Source organism: Mobula birostris, chromosome 5, assembly GCF_030028105.1.
Source record: "Mobula birostris isolate sMobBir1 chromosome 5, sMobBir1.hap1, whole genome shotgun sequence".
Classification (NCBI taxonomy): domain Eukaryota; kingdom Metazoa; phylum Chordata; class Chondrichthyes; order Myliobatiformes; family Myliobatidae; genus Mobula; species Mobula birostris.
The window spans coordinates 153,922,839-153,941,700 of NC_092374.1; the positions used below are offsets into that span (position 1 = coordinate 153,922,839).

General features: G+C 40.5%; 1 long non-coding RNA gene across 1 annotated transcript; it reads left to right on the forward strand.

Moving 5' to 3' along the window:
• The first annotated feature begins 12,260 nt into the window (after positions 1 to 12,260).
• Positions 12,261 to 17,869, forward strand: LOC140197345 (uncharacterized). Its single transcript, XR_011885921.1, has 3 exons — positions 12,261 to 12,335; positions 12,906 to 13,061; positions 16,482 to 17,869. It is a non-coding gene; the product is annotated as an uncharacterized lncRNA (long non-coding RNA).
• Positions 17,870 to 18,862: the final 993 nt, after the last annotated feature.

The window sequence follows — 18,862 nt, forward strand, 5'->3', positions numbered from 1 at the left end:
AACACATAAACAGCATGACGCACAACATTTTTGCCATTCGTCTTTAATTCGATGTGTCCTTTCCACAACTGTAATTATTAAAGAAAAATACTTCAAGCATTAGAAGGCTATTGTCACCAGACAAAGACGTTTGGCATACCTTACATTTATTGGCCGAGTTCACTCTGTAATGTAGTACTGCATAATAAAAATTATATCGCCTGTTTCTTTTGTGCACACATAAGAACATTTTAAAAAGAGGTGTGTCTGAAGTTAAGGGTGCCCCGTGAGAACACATTTTATTGATGAATGAAAATAAATTGATTATTATTTAGCATTGCTTCATAATCAGCACTTCTATTATGACCAAACCATAAATTCTTGTTGATCTTTGTGAGAATCAATAAGTGAACAAAGGAAATTTGCATTTATAGGAATGTTTAAAGAAACATTGCATTTGAGTACATAGGAAAAAGCAGTAGAGATGTATGGAACTAGCTACAACATATTATTGACACATATTACCCATTGTCACCCGATTTACACTTAACTTACATTTCTGAATCAATAGTCTAAATCTGCTGCTAATAGTCCATAACCTTAACCACTATGACACTGTAACCCACAGACCATCGACTCCTCTGTAAAAGGACATGATACCCTATGTAGGTAGAAGGAAAGGAGGAGCAATGTTACTATGACAAACGCAAAGTGTTAGATTCTGTACAAGCAGGATCATCATCATATTTCCAGTATATTTGTAGCAAAACTAAATATAGCCTAGTTAATCCCCTTGCATTTTTTTTCAAAGTATATTTATTATCAAGGCATGTATGCAGTATACAGCACCGAGATTTGTCTTACCGTAGACACCCATGAAACAAAGAAACTCCATGGAACCCATTGAAAGAAAATCATCAGACCTCCAATGCACAATAACAGCTCAGCATTCACAGCATGGTCCTCCCAGTACTAAACAACGCGCTTCAAAACCTGGGTTTCTCTACATCCTTCTGCAACTGAATTGTCGACTTCCTTAATGGGAGACCACAGCCAATGTTGATGGGTAATAACATCTCCTCCTCGCTGGTAATCCACACAAGTTCACTTTAAGCATATATGCTTAGCTCACTGCTCTACTCTCCCAACACTCATGACGAGGCACAACTCAAACAGTGTCTATAAATTTGCCAATCATACCACTGTTGTTGACAGAACCTCAGTTGGCAATGAGGATGATTTTAGGAGTGAGAAAGATTGGCTGGTTGAATTGTATCATAACAACGCCTTACACTCAATGTAAACAAGATCAAGGAATTGATGTGGACTTTGGAAAGCACTGCTGCCACAAAACAGTAAAGTTCGCATCATATGTCAGTGGTAATAAATCTGATTCTGATTCATCAAAAAAAACATTGTTATATTGGATGTCAGCATTGTAATTTCATTGCTTCATACGACCAAAATCAAATTTACGTCAAAAAATGAAGAAAGCAGCAAGAGAATCATTAAAACATTTGAAAATGGTGAAAACATACACTGGCATTGAACTTACTGCTGTTACTGCCCTCCAACCAACACATTAGCACATATGAATGTGAATAAAGGAAAGTTTGAAGAGCCAGTTAAAGAACAACCATTTCTAACCTTTTTTTTAGACTACAATTCCCTAACCATTTTCACGTGCCCAGATTGCCATGAGTTTTGTGTCAATTGTTTAATTTTTTTAAGCTCCCAGCACAGTTACTGATAACCAATAGGTTTCAATCCTGACCATAATGTTTCACCAACTAAGGGGTATGAAACAGAAACACGAGGAAATCTGTAGATGCCGGAATTTCAAGCAACACACATAAAAGTTGCTGGTGAACGCAGCAGGCCAGGCAGCATCTCTAGGAAGAGGTACAGTCAACGAAGGACTGACGAAGGGTCTCGGCCCGAAACGTCGACTGTACCTCTTCCTAGAGGTGCTGCCTGGCCTGCTGGGTCACCAGCAACTTTTATGTGTGTTGGTATGAAACAGATCAGGCTCCATGAGAGATGTTCTGGTGAACCAACTCATACCCCTTGACGTAATGAAAAGTAAGAACGAGTAAACCATAGTCATTGTTAAAACAAAGAAGTTAATCAGGAATATAGTTGTTACGTGGGTCCTAGATTAGCATGTCTAAATATTCAGATGCAACGTCCATGCTGGGTCTCAAGAATCAAAAATTGCTAGTTTGTTTTGGCTAGTTTCTATATACAACTGATGAACTGAGGTTGTGCCCTACTCCAGCTGCAGTGATGCCTGTCTTTATGCCTTTTGTAAAATCTCCTTTTTGAATGCTATTTGCTTACTTTTTATTTGCATCTTTTTTTCTCTCTCTGTACACTGGGGGCTTGATGTTTGTTTCTTAAATGGGTTCTTTTGTGATTTCTCTGTTTTATGGCTGCCTGTGCAAGAGATGAATCTCAAGGTAGTATAATGTGTATATAATTTGATAATAAATGTACTTTGAACTTTGAATTGTAAATTTCCTTATTGTCTGTGTGTTCCAGTAGCATCTTGCTCTTCAGTAAGATATCCACATTTTATGTCATATACCCAGTTTTGAAGCGTTTACATTTAGGGACATCAAAATACCAGAGGAGGAAAAGAACAGATGTCCTGGAGAGTTGAAGGGCAGGAGGAGATTACAGAGATAGGGACAGGCAAAACAACAAGATGTAAAAATCATGACAACTTAATAGTCAAACCGTTCTCAACTGGTTATAAGCATATATCAGTGAATAGCAAGGGTCATGGCTGAACAGGACTTCATAGGAGATAATTGCCTAAATGTATTAATCTAAGTTCTTACAAACTGCACAAGATTGTTCTGCATTTTTGATATACAAACAAATGCATAAATAAAATTCCATATGAACTACTGTATGGACAGAGTTTACACACAGGCTAGTCTCCCTTCCATGACCATTTAACCTGACTGCTTCTTAATAGAGCCAGGCAATAAATTTCAGAAATAATGGTAAAATTAAACACTGTAGCAGTCCCTGATTGCTAAACACAGGGTTGTAATCTTCTGTACATCAGTAAGAAAATGTACAACTGTTATTTGCTGCTGAAATTCTAGGGTTGAAAATTAATAATATTTAATATACAGGTCAATAATTGTGAAATTTGTTCTTCCATTATTTCATCTAAAACACACATGAAACAAATTTGCAAACACATATTTCCATTTTCCTGATAATATCCTGTGCTTTGACAGGATTGTTGGTGTCACCTAACATCAAGTTGTTTTGTCGTTGTCAACTATATTATCCATTTGTATTTTTACAGGAACATCACCGAAGATAACTTACACCAATCCACAACAGGGGATATTATGAGAGTGGAATAAAACTATGGTCTAAGAGAGACTTTTAAGGAACATCATAAAGAAGGAAATTAAGATAGTAAGACATAAAGGGTAAGATAGAGAATTCTAGGAAACATAGAAACATAGGTAGTGTAATGGTCAGCACTTCACTTTACAGTACAGGCGGACCAGGCTCAATTCCTGTCATTGCCTGTAAAGAGTTTGGACATACTCCCTGTGACTGCGTGGATTTCCTCCGGGTGCTTCAGTTTCCTCCCACAGTCCAAAGACGTACCGGTTGATAAGTTAATTGGTCATTGTAAATTGCTCCACGATTAGGCGAGGATTAAATCGGGGGATTGCTGGGCACATGGCTCAAAAGGCCAGAAGGGCCCACTCAGTGCCGTATCTCAATAAATAAATAAGTAGAATGTCAAACTGAACAAGACTGAAATAGCCCTTTTGGACCAACGTGTCTGCACTGACCACAGACATCTTCATCACACTCATCCTGAGAAGATCGTACAATCAAATCCCTTCTCACTCTTCGAAACTCCAGCAGATATTGTGCACTATTCTAATTAACCCACAACAGGAAGAATATCTTAGAGTCATGAAGCCTTACCTGTTCATGACGACAAAGATATCCATCTAAGCTAATATTGTACGGCTGCATTTGGCCCATGTCCTTCTAAACAGTTCTTATCCATGTGCTTGTCCAAATGTCTTTTAAATTATGTTATTATACTTGCTGTAACCACCTTCTCTGGTAGTTTATTCCATCCTCTGCATGAAAGCATTGCCACTCAGGTCCCTTTTAAATATTTTCCCTTTCATCTTAACCCTACACCTGGTAGTTTTCGATTACACAACACTATGAAAAAGACTCTGTTCTCTCACTCTATCTTTGACCTTGACGTGATTTTATACACTTCTATAAGGTCACCCCTCAGTTTCCTATGTTCTAAGGAATAAAGTCCGAGGTTGTCCAACCTCTGCCTGTAATACAGGCCCTCAAATCCTGACAACATGCTTGTAGGTCTTCATTGCACTCTTCCCGGCCTAATGACATATTTCCTCAAACACGGTAACAAAAACTGCACAGTACTCAAGGTGCAGTCTTACCAATATCTTGTATAATTGCAATATGATGTCCAACTCCTACATTTAATGCCTTGAATGATGAATGCCAAGGTCCTGAAGAAGGGTCTCGGCCCAAAACATCGATTGTTTACTCTTTTTCATGGATGCTGCTTTGTCTGCTGAGTTCCTCCAGCATTTTGTGCGTGTTGCTTGGATTTCCAGAATCTGCAGATTTTCTCTTGTTTGTGAATGGTTAGTAATTTTGTAGATCTTCCTAAAGTAGATGGTTTTGTTGACAGTGAAGAAACTTATCAAAAATTACAGGGGAACTTTGATCAGTAATGTAAGCAGGCTGAGGAATGGCAAATGGCTTTCAATTAAGATAAATGCAAAGAGTTCCATTTTGGGAAGTCAAACCAAGAGCAGAATCAGAATCACTGACATATGATATGAAATTTGATATTTTATGGCAGCAGTGCAGTGCAATGCATATAAAATTACTATAAGTTACAATAAGAAATATAAAATAAATAAAGAAAAACAAATAAATAGACAGTGCAAAAAGCGAACAAAATACTGAGGTCGTGCTCATGGACCGTTCAGAAATCTGATGGCAGAGGAGAAGGCACTGTCCCTATAATATTGAGGGGCATAGAAAGGATAAATACAAGCAATCTTTTCCACTGAGGTTGGGTGGGACTGCAACTGGAGGTCATGGGTTTTGGTTGAAAAGTGAAAAGTTTAAGGGAAACATGAGGAGAAACTTCTTCGCTCAGAGGATCACCAGATTGTGGAAGGAGCTGCCAGCGCAGGTGAGCTCGATTTCACAGTTTAAGAGAAGTTTGGATAGGTACATAGATGTAGGGGCATGGAGGACTATGGTCCCAGTGCAGGTCAATAGAACTAGGTGTTTAAATGGACTGATTCGTCAACTGTTTACTCTTTTCCATCGATGCTGCCTGGCCTGCTGAGATCCCCCAGCATTTTGTGTGTGTAATTTACTAACTATGCCTTGTATGTTCTTGTCAAAATTGTTTATATACAGTAAATGACAAACAACGTTGGGCTCAGAGCTCAGCATTGATGTAGTTGAACACACGCTTCTCAGGCTCAGGGCAATTACATTCAGGGACTGGAGTTTGTATCCCATGTCAGCAGGCCATATGGGCAGGAAGTGGAAGGCACAGGAAGGGTTGGTGATAGCAGAGTCCTGGATGAGTCACAGGGCTCTGGTGGGGACAGTGTCAACTGGGCAAGCGGGGCTGGGCTCTGTTTCACAACCTCGCTGTGACAAGGCCAAAGGCAAGGACAGATGCCAACTAGTCCTGGAGGAAGTGCGGTCTGGCGATGAAGAGGAGAGGAATAGCAGGATGGTGGGCATGCGGCAGCAGAGAGCATGGACAAGGTGGGAAGGTGCGCTGGAGCAGAAAATCTCCTGGTCTGAACCCCATTGCAAAAAGTTTATGATCCAGGCTGTCTATGATGTCTTGCCAAGCCCTGTAAACCTTCATGTCTGGAGCAAGAGCGATACACCAGCATGTCCTCTCTGTCCAGGAAGAGGATCACTGGAGCACATCCTTAGCAGTTGCCCTAAAGCCTTGGGGGAAGTTCACTACCAGTGGCGTCATGACCAGGTGCTGAAGGCAGTGGCAGAGAGCACTGCGATGGCCATGACCACCAGCAAACAGAGTGGTCAGAGGAAGAACATCTCCTTTGTCAGAGCCGGAGCACAGCCCCTACGTCAGCCCAGACCAGCATCATCATCGGGCCTGCTTAGCACCGCAGCAGATTGGCTGCTTCAAGTTGACCTGGGGAGGCAGCAGAAGTTTCCCGATCAAATAGCAACAACTTCACTGAGGCCGGATGTGGTCCTTTCTTCAGTGTCCTCGAAGCAGGTTGTCCTCGTCGAGTTGACAGTTCCCTGGGAGGACCGCATTGAGGAGGCAAATGAGTGGAAGCGGGCCAAGTACCAGGAGCTGGTGGAGCAATGCTGGAGGCAAGGCTGGAGGGCTCGCTGCAAGCCCATCGAATTCAGGTGCAGGGGTTTTGCTGGTCACTCACTCTGCAGAGTCTACACCCTACTTGGCATCACGGGGGCTGGCAAGAGGAGAGCTATCAGGACCATCACAGAGGCTGCTGAGAGAGACTCCACATGGCTATGGATCAGGAGAGGAGATCCGTGGGCCAGTGCTGCTGGGACACAAGCTGGGGTCTGATCATCCCCGGCTGGGTCACCTGGGCGAGGGTGTCTGATGTTGAAAGACCCGAAACACCCGACGACCCCAGGTTACATCACTGATATGTGTCCCAGCACATTCGCAGGATGTATCTCGGAATCAAAATTAGTAGTGAATAGAATGACATAGGTTAGGACATAGGTCACAGATTTCCATATAGCCTCAAACTCAAGTGGAGTAGAACGTGACGTCATTTACTATTGATCACAAGAATTGAAAAACATTTAGAAATTGAGAAAGAAAAAGCGTAATGAAACTTCATTTTGTAGAAGCATTTAACAGCTAATGACTGAACAAAAATGATAGCAAAATGTATGGCATCTGTGGTGCTTACTTGTTTACATGGCAAATTCCAATCAGCAAGGTCCAGAGGGACAAGTGGTTTCCTTCAGCTTCCACTTCCAGTGGTACGGTACATGTTGTAGGGCTTCCTGATAAAAACAGCATTCTGGATAATGCTGTTATTATCCACATGACCACTCCAATGATCCTTGGGGGAGGGGGGGGGTTTATGTTCTCTGTTTTAGTTTTCGCATGTGGTTTTTTGTGTATGAGGTGGGAGGGTGCGTTGATGTTCTTGTTGCATTTGGTGTGATTTGTTTTTTTACAAACAGCAGGGTTGATGTTTTTGTTGCTGGTTACATTATTTGTTTTTTTTGTGTGTGGGGGTTTGATGATCTTGTTGCCGTTTGCGAGATTAGTGGAAATTGAGCTAGATATAGTTCAAGGCAAAATTTGGCTTTCTCACGTCAGTCAAAAAACCTGGTGTCAATGGGGAAGAAACCACACTGAACCTTGAGGTATAGTCTTTAGGCTACTGTACCTCTTGCCTAATGGCAGCGGTGAGAAGAGGCTATGGCCCATTGGTGGTGGTCCTTAATGATGGATGTCACCTTCCTTAGATTTTGTCTCTCGTATTTTTCCTCAGTGGTGGAGCAATGTACTCAAGATAGAATTGGTTAAGTCCACAATTCTTTCTAGCCTCTTGTGTTCCTGTGAAATGGAGTTCCCATATCAGGCCGTGATGCAATCAGTCAGAACACTCACCACACTCTATCATCCTTTCAATATGCTCCTTTCTCTTTTGTTCCTCCTTCCCCCAATTTTCACTCTTCTCCACCTGCCTCTTTCCCTTTCCACATGCACTGTCATGGCTGTGGATATTTCCTGAGCAATGTCTGATGACAAAATTGCATGGCATGGTGATACAGTAATGATGCCACTACCTACCTGAACATTGTGAAAAGCCACCAGCATTGTGCAGGCCATGGATTCCCTTTTTGAGGAGCTTTATAATGACCCTGAATGTGCTCCTGGCTATGACATGCCTGTGATTGTCCATCTAAGAACTTCAAGCCAGGTGACCAGCAGTGGGTAGCACTTATGACCTGAAATCCCATCGTTCAGGACAGTGTGCAGCCTGAAAGCTAAGCTACTAAGACTGGCTAAGAATCGAAGTATTATGGGAACTACCAGAAGCCCAGAAATGACCTTTACAAAGGATCCGTGATGCACATAGTGGGCAATGACAGAATGCAGTTTCTTCCTGTTAATGAACATATGTCGGTTAAGTCTGGGAGCTTTATGAACACGTAAATGCTGCCTATATCTCTCTGATTCTGAAAGAGTGTGCATTACCTGCAATCAGACAGTCTGCTCCTATGGGCTAATAGCAAAACAGATGAATTTTATACTGCATGCAGGAGCATTTCAATAATCTCTCTAAAACAATGAAATTTAGGAAATAGTTATATTTGGCACCTATCAGCAGCCTGGAATAATCCTGATGCAGACACATGAATATTTAAGGTTTCATAATGTCACTGATATATGGACCATCTTGCACATTGAAGTCAGATGCAGAATGGATGAGCATCATCTTGTATTCCTCCTTGGTAATCTCCAACATGATGGCATAAACATTACTTTCTCTAATTTACAATCACCACTCCTCTCTGATTTCATCTATCCATTCCCCTAACTTCAAAACCTGTCCATCACTTTTAACCTCCCTCTGGTTCCCCACCTCTTATAACTTATTCCATCGTATATGTTCCTGTCTTATTAGTTTTCTTCATTTTCAGCACTTTGCCTTCCCCATCTATCACATCTCATATTTCTCCCTTTTCTCCCTCCTCTCCTACTTTCCCTCTATCATCTGGATTGTAGACTGTGGGTGCAAAGAAGGTGGTGTGAAAATTATATGCAATTCAAAGGAAGTATTGTAGATATATTGTAACTATGGAATTGACCTGCGCTACCTTTGATATATAGCATATAAAAATGTCAAGTAATATTGTTCAAACAGGCCTCTTCCTCCAAGAGTATCTCATTTTGTTGAATAAAATACTTCTGTGTCCATTAGATTCATTGACTTTTTGGTGACTTTGTTCACGTTACAGAAGTGCCTGCGCTAAATTTAATTGCACCAGGCAGTTTGAGGATGCAAAAAAAAGGCTTGAGTTCTCAGTGTAGTGCGTAAACCAGGAAAATGTAGAGTGACGTACAGCAGCCTGGCTATGAATGTAGGTTTAATGTGATAGCCCCTTGAAATAACATTGCTTCTGACTATTAGCATTAGTAAGAGTTGTTTCTTCTGAGAATGAACAATGATTGCAATCTTTCAGACCAACGTGGTTGAAAAATTTATTGAAGGAGAGCATTTTGGACATTTTGGCATTGATGAGAGAGGTGGATACTGGTAAAACAGTGAGCAAAAGATCCTGCCCAAAAACACGGAGACATTAGCAACTATACTACATAACATTGGAACAGCTCTGTTTGCAAAGTGTTCGTTCTATTTTTATAATTGCAACACTTTTATCCCCCTGGTGTGAATTTCTCCTCTAAGTACCATGTAACCAAAGCTATCACAGTGTCTGAACAGACATTGGGCCATGTATGGAGCCAGTCTGCGGTTTCCTGGAGGTGAGGTTTTGTGGCTGTTTAATTCTGGAGTGAAAGATTTACACAACAAACATCACTCCAAAATTACATGCTTACTGGGTTCACTAAACTTGGTGAAATTTAGCACATGGCTTCACTGCATATCTAACTTTTACTGCATGCCAAACCTCAGGATTATTTTCTGTAAGATTTATGCCTACCTTTATTGTTGTTGGTCCTGCCGAGTGCCACAAACTAACACAGCTTTCCTCTTTAGGACTGGAAGTGCACTTGTTTCGGGTTTCACTCATTTTAGACAAGCATTTTTTCCCCCTACTAGGGCTTCACTGTCTGACCTCTTTAGAAAACTGCACAAGTATAATCCATGCCAAGCCCTTGTCAGAAAAAGGATCCGCAGCCTTCAGATGAGAAGGAAATCGATCTCCCAAGTCTGTCACTCAAGTATGGAACTCAGTGAAATGCTGTATAGTGTTACAGTGTGCAGGTGCATTACTCCTACTGCAAGCTGATGGGAGTCAGCTTCAAGGAAGGCCGATTCTTTCTCAGAATTGTAGAAAGAAATGTGTCAGTGTTTTGAGGAATGGCCGGCATGCCTTAGATTCTTCTCTATTCAAAATAATGAAAATAAATAGAGGGAAAATCACTTTGCTGCCAAGGATGTCAGCTCCAAACTTAACACAGGTGCAATCTTTCCTTTAACAAAGAAAGCCTTGTCTCTGTAATAGTTAGTGTGGTGAATTGTGCCCCGCTGTTTTATTGGTAGAAGTTAGATTATTATGCTAATACGCTGATGCTTTTGCCAGCAATGAAACATTTTATATATTTTACATGACTGGATTTTGACAGGTTTGCCTTTCAGCCCCTTCCCCGACAGGCTCCTAAAATATGGCAAGTAGAACCACTAAGCACAATTTGCTCGAACTTGTTTCAAACTACCTAGGTAGTACAATGGCTTCTTCATGATCATCAAAATCTAGAAATGCAGATAATGAAAGTACAGATGTCCACAAATTTCCTGAAATTTAAATCAAATCAATGGTGGAAACAGTTTACTGATGTGCGTTACAGATTCAGAATCAAGTTTAATATCATTGGCATATGTCATGAAATATGTTAACTTTACAGTAGCAGTATGGAATACATTATAATAGAGAAAAAGCAGTGAATTACAGTAAATATTATATATATATAATAGCTAAATTAAATTAGTAGTGTAATTTCTCACTGTTACCATCAGGTAGGAGGTACAGAAGCCTGAAGGCACACACTCAGTGATTCAGGAACAACTTTTTCCTCTGCCATCCGATTCCTAAGTGGATATTGAACCCTTGGACACTACTTCACCTTTTTAAAATATACAGTATTTCTGTTTTTTGCACGTTTTAAAAAATCTATTCAATATACGTTACTGTAATTGATTTACTTAATTATTATTATTATTTTTATTATTTTTTTTCTCTCTTCTATATTATGTATTGCATTGAACTGCTGCTGCTAAGTTAACAAATTTCACGTTACATGATAATAAACCTGATTCTGATTCTGAAAAATAGAAATAAAAAAGTCGTGAGGCAGTGCTCATGAGTTCAATGTCCATTCAGAAATCTGATGGCAGATGGGAAGAAGCTCCGCCTGAATCATGGAGTGTGTGCCTTCAGGCTCTTGTACCGCCTTCCTGATGGCAGCAATGAGAAGAGGGCATGACCTGGGTGGGTGTGTCCTTAATGATGGATGCTGCCCCTTTATGATATCGGTCATTGAAGATGTCCTGGGTACTACAGAGGCTAGAGCTCATGATGGCACTGACTAAGTTTGCAAGTCTCTGCAGCTTAGTCAACCCTGTGCAATAGCCCCCCTCCACCCCCATAGCAGATGGTGATGCAGCCAGTTAGAATGCTGTCCACGGTACATCTGTAGAGATTTTCAAGTGTTTTCGGTGACATACCAAATCTTCTCAAACTCCTAATGAAATGTAACATTTTTGAGCCTCCTTTGTAGCTGCATCGATATGCTTGGGAAGCGGTCTCTTGACTTTCCCAGTTTTGTCACTTCACTCCAGACTCACAACTGTACTTGCCACTTCTAACTGCCTTCTGAAATGACTGGGCATGCTCGTCACCTTGAAGCTCGATAGCGTGGCTGTTGAAAATGGCATTTTTCATCCCACCAATAGTTAACAATAACAAACCAGTAAAGTTTTCATCAGCTAACAACTTACAGGCGAGCATTGGAAATTCTGTGCTTGAGACTTAATAATGCATTGTTTTCATTTACCATACTGATCGCATGGCAGGCCAGCCTAGGTAGAGATTTAGATCCAATCATTTTGTGAAAGAGAAGCTCTGCCTTTCATTGGCTAACATTAATATATAGAGTTCAATTATTCATTTAATCTGATGAACTTGCTCAATATTTTGTACCTTTTCATCATATCAAGCTTCCTGATTTTAACACAGGCTTTTATAAACCACAGCAGTGATACTGACATTGTGTCCTCTGGGTTTTTGGCCTGAAATGCTGGACAGGAAGGCAATAATCAGCAGGAAGCACATCTACTGTGTATCAGACGGCGATCTCGACAGCCTTGTGCCTGGGGTAATGAAGAGGAGAGAGCATCATTGCTCTAAAGGTTAAGGAAACCAGCCAGATCACACAGAGGACAACGAGGCAGGAAATGACAAATGAGAAATTCAAGTAGTGATTCAGAACAGCTTTGTGAGAAACTTTATGATCTGAGTGTGTTGAGGGTAGACACAGAAAACAATCTGCAGGAGGAACTCAGCAGGTTGAGTAGCATCTGTGGGAGGAAAGGAATTGTCAAAGTTTTGGGATGAAACCCTGCATCAGGACTGACAGTGGAGTGAGAGAGGAAAATTATATTTTGAGAGGCATATGGAACATAGTGTGGGGAGGGGGTCTGAAGGTTGGAGACTGCTGTTGGATGGAGATAAGCAGCAGCACAAAGGGCTAGTAGAGCTGGATCAGTAAATGAGGTGAGATTAGCAACCATTAGAGGAGAGGTGAATGGCAGATGGAAACAGAACCAGGGTAGAGGAGGGGTGGGAAACCCATGTGTGGATAGATAAGGGGCTGGGAGTAAGGAGAAGGGGAGAAAAATGGGAGAGCCGGAGGAGGATCGGAAACAAGAGAAAGAGGGGAAGGGAATGTGGTGGGTTGAGAATAAGGGGAAACAACCCACCAGTGGGAAGAGTTACCTAAAATTGTAAGACTCTGTAACTCAATGTATCATCTGCCATTCTATCAATGCAATAAATGTTCTGCCTTGCTTGTTGATTCTCCTGCAACTAGGATAATGCATTCCCCATGGCCAGTTTCTTACTCTTTATTTTTGCAGACTCCTGGGGGAAAACCCTCAGAGCTATTGCAGCTCCCACACCATCTCGCTCATCTCCCGCACAACGAAAGTAACTTGAGGGGGAGGCAGCAAAGGAGGGGACAGAACACACCATGTTGCTGTGACGGATGCTGCATGCCAGAACAAGCCTGCAAGGTAAGGACTGGAGACACTAGGTTAGAAAGAGATACCCAGCATTGGAGGTTTGCCCTCAGGTCAAGGGAGCAAGGGGGATTTAGCGACTCAGCTCACCGTTGATCGAGGTTGTACACTTGTATGCTGAAGCAACTCACCAAGACTCCCTTATCAGTTCCAAAATTTGTACCAGAAGGACAAAAGAAACTTCAACACCTGGACATTATCCGACAAGCCATACACATTCCTGACTTGGAAATATATTACCATTTGAGTCACAGAATGCAACTCACCACCATCTTCTGAAGAGTGGCCAGTGAAGAACAATTAAGTGCTACATCCTCTTGCAAAGGCAACTTCCCTTGAATACTTAAGAAGTTAGAACTGCTCCATAAGACCATAAGATATAGAAGCAGAAGTAGGCCATTCGGCCCATTGAGTCTGCTCTGCCATTCAGACATGGACCGATCCAATCCTTCCAGTTATCTCCATTCCCCTGCCTTCTCCCAATACTCTTTGATGCCCTGGCAAATCAAGAACCTATCTATCTCTGTCTTAAATGCGTCCAATGACATAGCCTCCACAGCTGCTCGTGGTAACAAATTCCACATATTTACCACTCTCTGACTAAAGTAATTTCTCCGCATCTCTGTTCTAAATGGATGTGTTTCAATCCTGAATTTGTGTCCCCTTATCCTAGATTCCCCTACCATGGGAAATAACCTTGCCATATCTAATCTGTTCAGGCCTTTTAACATTCCGAATGTTTTAATGAGATCTCCCCTCATTCTCCTGAACTCCAGGGAATACTGCCCAAGAGCTGCGAGATGTTCCTCATACGGTAACAATTTTATTCCTGGAATCGTTCTCATGAATCTTCTCTGAACCCTCTCCAATGTCAGTATATCCTTTCTGGAATAAGGAGCCCAAAACTGCAGACAATACTCCAAGTGTGGTCTCACAAGTGCCTTATAGAGCCTCAACATCACATCCCTGCTCTTATATTCTACACCTCTAGAAATGAATGCCAACATTGCATTCACCTTCTTCACCATCAACTCAGCCTGGAGGTTAACCTTTAGGGCATCCTGCACAAGGACTTCCAAATCCCTTTGCACCTTTGCATTTTGAATTCTCTCTCCATCTAAATAATAGACTGCCCATTTATTTTTTCCACCAAAATGCACGATCATACACTTTCCAACACTGTATTTCATTTGCTGCTTCTTTGCCCATTCCCCTAAACTATCTAAGTCTCTCTGCAGGCTCTCTGTTTCCTCAACACTACCCACTCCCCCACCCATTTTTGTATCATCAGCAAATTCAGCCACAAATTCATTCATCCCACAGTCCAAATCATTGACATACATCGTAAAAAGCAGCGGTCCCAACGCTGACCCCTGTGGAACTCCACTGGTAACTGGCAGCCAGCCAGAATAGGATCAAAGGAATCTGATTCAGAATCAGGTTTATTGTCACTGACACATGTCATGAAATTTATTGTCTTGTGGCACCAGTACAGTGTAAAACATAAAATATTACTACATTACAATAAAACATAAATAAATCAATAGTGCAAAAGAGGAATAGTGAGTCCTGATGAAGGGTCTCAGCCCAAAACATCAACTGCACCTCTTCCTATAGATGCTGCCTGGCCTGCTGCATTCCACTGGCATTTTGTTTGTGTTGCAGGAATAGTGAGGAAGTGTTTGTGGGTTCATGGACATTTAGAAGTCTGATGACAGAGCCAGAGAAGTTATTTCAAGAATGTTGAGTGTGGGTCTTCAGGCTGCTGTACCTCCTCCTTGATGGTAGTGATGGGAAGAGGGGAAGTCCTGGGTGCTGATAGTCCTGAATGATGGATGTTGTCTTCCTGAGGCATCAACTTTTGAGATGTCCTTGATGGTGAGGAGGCTTGAGTCTACATGGGCAGAATTTTTGTTTCATTCTGTCACTTATGCAATGAAAACATCATAAAGCCAGTATTTATTGGCCATCGCTAAATGCCCTTGAACAGATGTGGTTGAGTAATTTCCTTCAACCACTGCAATCTTGGTGAGTATATTTCCATACTGTTATTAGGCAAGGAATTCCAGGACTTGCACTGAGTGAATACGATTGAGAGGCAATCTATATGCTAAGTCAGGTGGGTGTATGATCTGGAAGGGAACTTGCAAGTGGTGGCCTTCCAATAGAGCTGCCAAACTTGCCCGATTGGAAGATAGAGTTCATGTGCCATCAGAATACCAATGAAGGTGGTTGTAGAGAGAATGAATTTGCATGGTGGTATATGGTGCCAGCCAAGTAGGTTTTTGTTGTGAGAGGCATTGAGCTGTGCTCAATTGGACAATGCTTGGTGCATTGCCCAACCTGTCTATTAGAGTCCAAGATGGCAAGGTCATGTAAAAGTTTATGCAGAGCAAGGAGATAAATCTTAATACTGCAAATAGTCTACAGGCTAGAACATTAAATAACTTGTAAAAGCTAGGTCATAGATTAACAGTCATTTAAACTTCTCTCAATGCCTCCAAAAATAATGTCAAGAGAAATCCAGATTCATGTAAATTCAATTTTGGTCAATTCCTTTAGTTTTGAGGCAAAATGGAATTCGCATGTTTTTAAACACAAACTTTGAGTAATATGAGTAACTTAAATTCAGGTAATATCTTACATTTTTTAAATAACATCTGCGTACAAATAAGTAATGAGAGTTAAAAAGATTTAGAATTGTATAAAATAAGATACTTGGAATAAAACGGGCCTTTTTTCTGAGAAATATATAACATCTGTATGCTGTTGAATTATATGAAATGTTAGAAGGATAATTATTAATGCTTCTGTCAACAACACAGCTTGTTCTTCTCACACATACCAGTTCCTTTGCAATGGTGGAGGTTAGGGAGTATTCTGGAGTTATGTGAATATATCAGATATTAATTCAAACAAGAACCAGGTTTCAGTTCTTATTGTAAATGTAAATAAGTTCAGGAAGTTTGCAATTAGCCTGCAGTATGTTTTGTAAATTGCAAGCAGCAAATTGAAGTTAAAAGCACAGGCTGCTACACAGACAGATTGCAGATGTATCAGCCAAATGTTAAGAAAATGGGGTTGTATTAATTGGATTGCATTAAACCAGGCAACATGGCTAATCTATTTGTGCCAATGTGACTTGACTGCAAGTTGACAGACCAGATGCATGTTGTCACTTAGCATGTCAAACATGGTCACAGGCATAGGCAACCAATGTTTTTTTTTGTGTCTTTACCATATTTGTGTACTCAGAGACAACCCCGACAACATTAATTTTGGCTGTCTGTCTCTCTGTCATCAAAAGGTTTAAAAATATTTGTGTTAGTTTCTCAAATTTCAAAGTAAGTTTTATTTTCAAAGCACATACAGCATATGTCACCATATACAACCCTGAGATTCATTTTCTTGCAGGCATACTCAATAAATCCAATAACCATAATGGAATCAATGAAAGACCGCACCAACAGAGCAACAAGCAGTATGCAAGAGACAAACTGTGGAAATACAACAAGAAAGAAATAATAATAATGAAGAAATTATCACTATAGAAGAAGTTAACCAATGGAAGAGCATGACTCTCCATGGAAGATATTCCCACGATCTGAGCAGACTAGATATGGATAAGGAAGTGTTGAACGCCTGGCTCAGACTTGGAGAACTCTTCCCAGAAACAGAAGGGTTCCTTGTGGCAATACAGGACCAGGTGGTTAACAGGAACACAAAAAAAAAAATCAAACATACATAGCAAAAGACCAACAAATTCAAAATGATATTTACACAAAATGCCAAGATAAACACGAATCATTCCAACACATTACAGGATCCTGCAGCAGTTTAACTCAATCTGATTACTTACACAGGCACAATCAAGTGGAAACATCATTCACCAAAATCTTGCTTTAAAATACAAACTCATAAAAGACACCATACTTTACTATAAATACAAGCCTGATCCAGTTTAAGAGTCAGAGTCCCACAGATTATATTACAACCAATCCATTATTACAGTAGAACAATCCATAATAAGTCTGGATATAATATTACAGAATAAACAAGCAAGAACAGCATACTTAGTAGATATAGCCATTCCAAACACACACGACATACAGGAATTAATAAGTGAAAAACACCAGAAATATATTGAATGAAAAGAAGAAATTGAAAGACTAGGGAACATGAGCAGGGTATACATTATCCCAACAGTAATATCTACAGCTGGGGTCATCCTAAAGTCATGACACAATAGTATTAAACAACTAGGCCAACACAGCTATATTTATACAAATTTTCAGAAAGCTACAATACTAAACACCACTAGAATAGTCCAAAGATTCGCTTATTGAGAAATGAGTATGCTTGGCTATGCCTGTGCCTCAGGTTTTACCACCTTGATTTGAGAAAAAATGTAGTACTATATAAATAATAAATATAAACATTAAATATTGTGAGCACGAGATGAAGAGTCCATAGGTTGTGGAAACATTATAGTGATGAGAGAATTGAAGTTGAGTAAGGTTATCTCCTCTATTTCAAGAACCTGATGGTTGAGGGGTAATAACTCCCAACTGTGCTCAGATTTTCAGAGGTGTCCTATCAATTACAAGCTTCCACTGTGTATCTCAGATGAACCATTTGTTAACTCAGAGTTTTGAAGTAAACAATGTTATTGTAACTATTGAAATTGTATTGAATCACCTCCTGCTGTCTTTGATCTTAAGGGTATAAAAATGAGATGTACCCTTGGGTTTGTGAGCCTCTACCAAGAGTGTCACGAGAATGATGCCTGCTTGTTATGATGAATAAAGTCTACAATGTATTACCAGCTTCAGTGTGTCTCCAGTGACTTCGATCACAGTCACACAGTGGACACACAATTGGCTCAAGTTTCCATAGACATGCTCCTGACCAATATCTTTTGCTGGGAAGTATATAATTTATCATGCGCTTCATGGCATTGTATCCCATCCTATTGTCTATGGACTTCAAAAGAAACATCCCATTCCAGAAAAGGCATTTACTACTTGAGCAATAGACATGGATAAAACCAAATAAAAGTCAAGAACAAGTCCCTAAGGTTCCTGTGGGATTATGGAATGAAGTGAGTTAATTTTTAAATCAAAATCAATCCAATTCATTGTCCAATGATAGTACTTTCAGAAATGGAAACATCAGATTTGTAATGTGAAAACATTATCAAGGCTGCTGTAATGGCATATTGTTAAAAGACTACTGTATTGTAATTGGCTATTGTTCATAAAGTTACACTACGATCAGTTTCCAGCAAAGCACACGAATGCTTTTTGTCAAAGAGCAACACTGGTTCAGTATTGCAAATTCAAGTGAGTTGTGTCCCAATGTTCAGACCTTGCACACTCAATTACCTTCTCACTGGGCAAGCCCAGGACTGGGCCTCTAAAACAAAATTGTTAAAATAGGACTATGATTCAAACATAAATCATTTCTAAAAATCCACATTCAGTGGGTGTGAATTAACCTCTGAAAATGCACTAAATATCTGGCAACCGCTTTGAGTTTGTTCCACTAACATGAGTAAACATGAGGCTCCATGAAGGAGCCGGAAAAGAGGATTGTTGTAGCACTGAAAAGATTAAGAATGTGCAAGCAGCTCTCAGTTTTTAAAGAGGTAGGAATTTATAATTTCCAGTATATATTCCAAAGATACAGGAGACATTCCCCCCCCCCACCAAGATCAGTACAGCTAAATGCACAAAATAGTTGTTACTGCATCATGCACACAGTTTCAGAAATTTATTCCACTAGCTTTTGTTGGT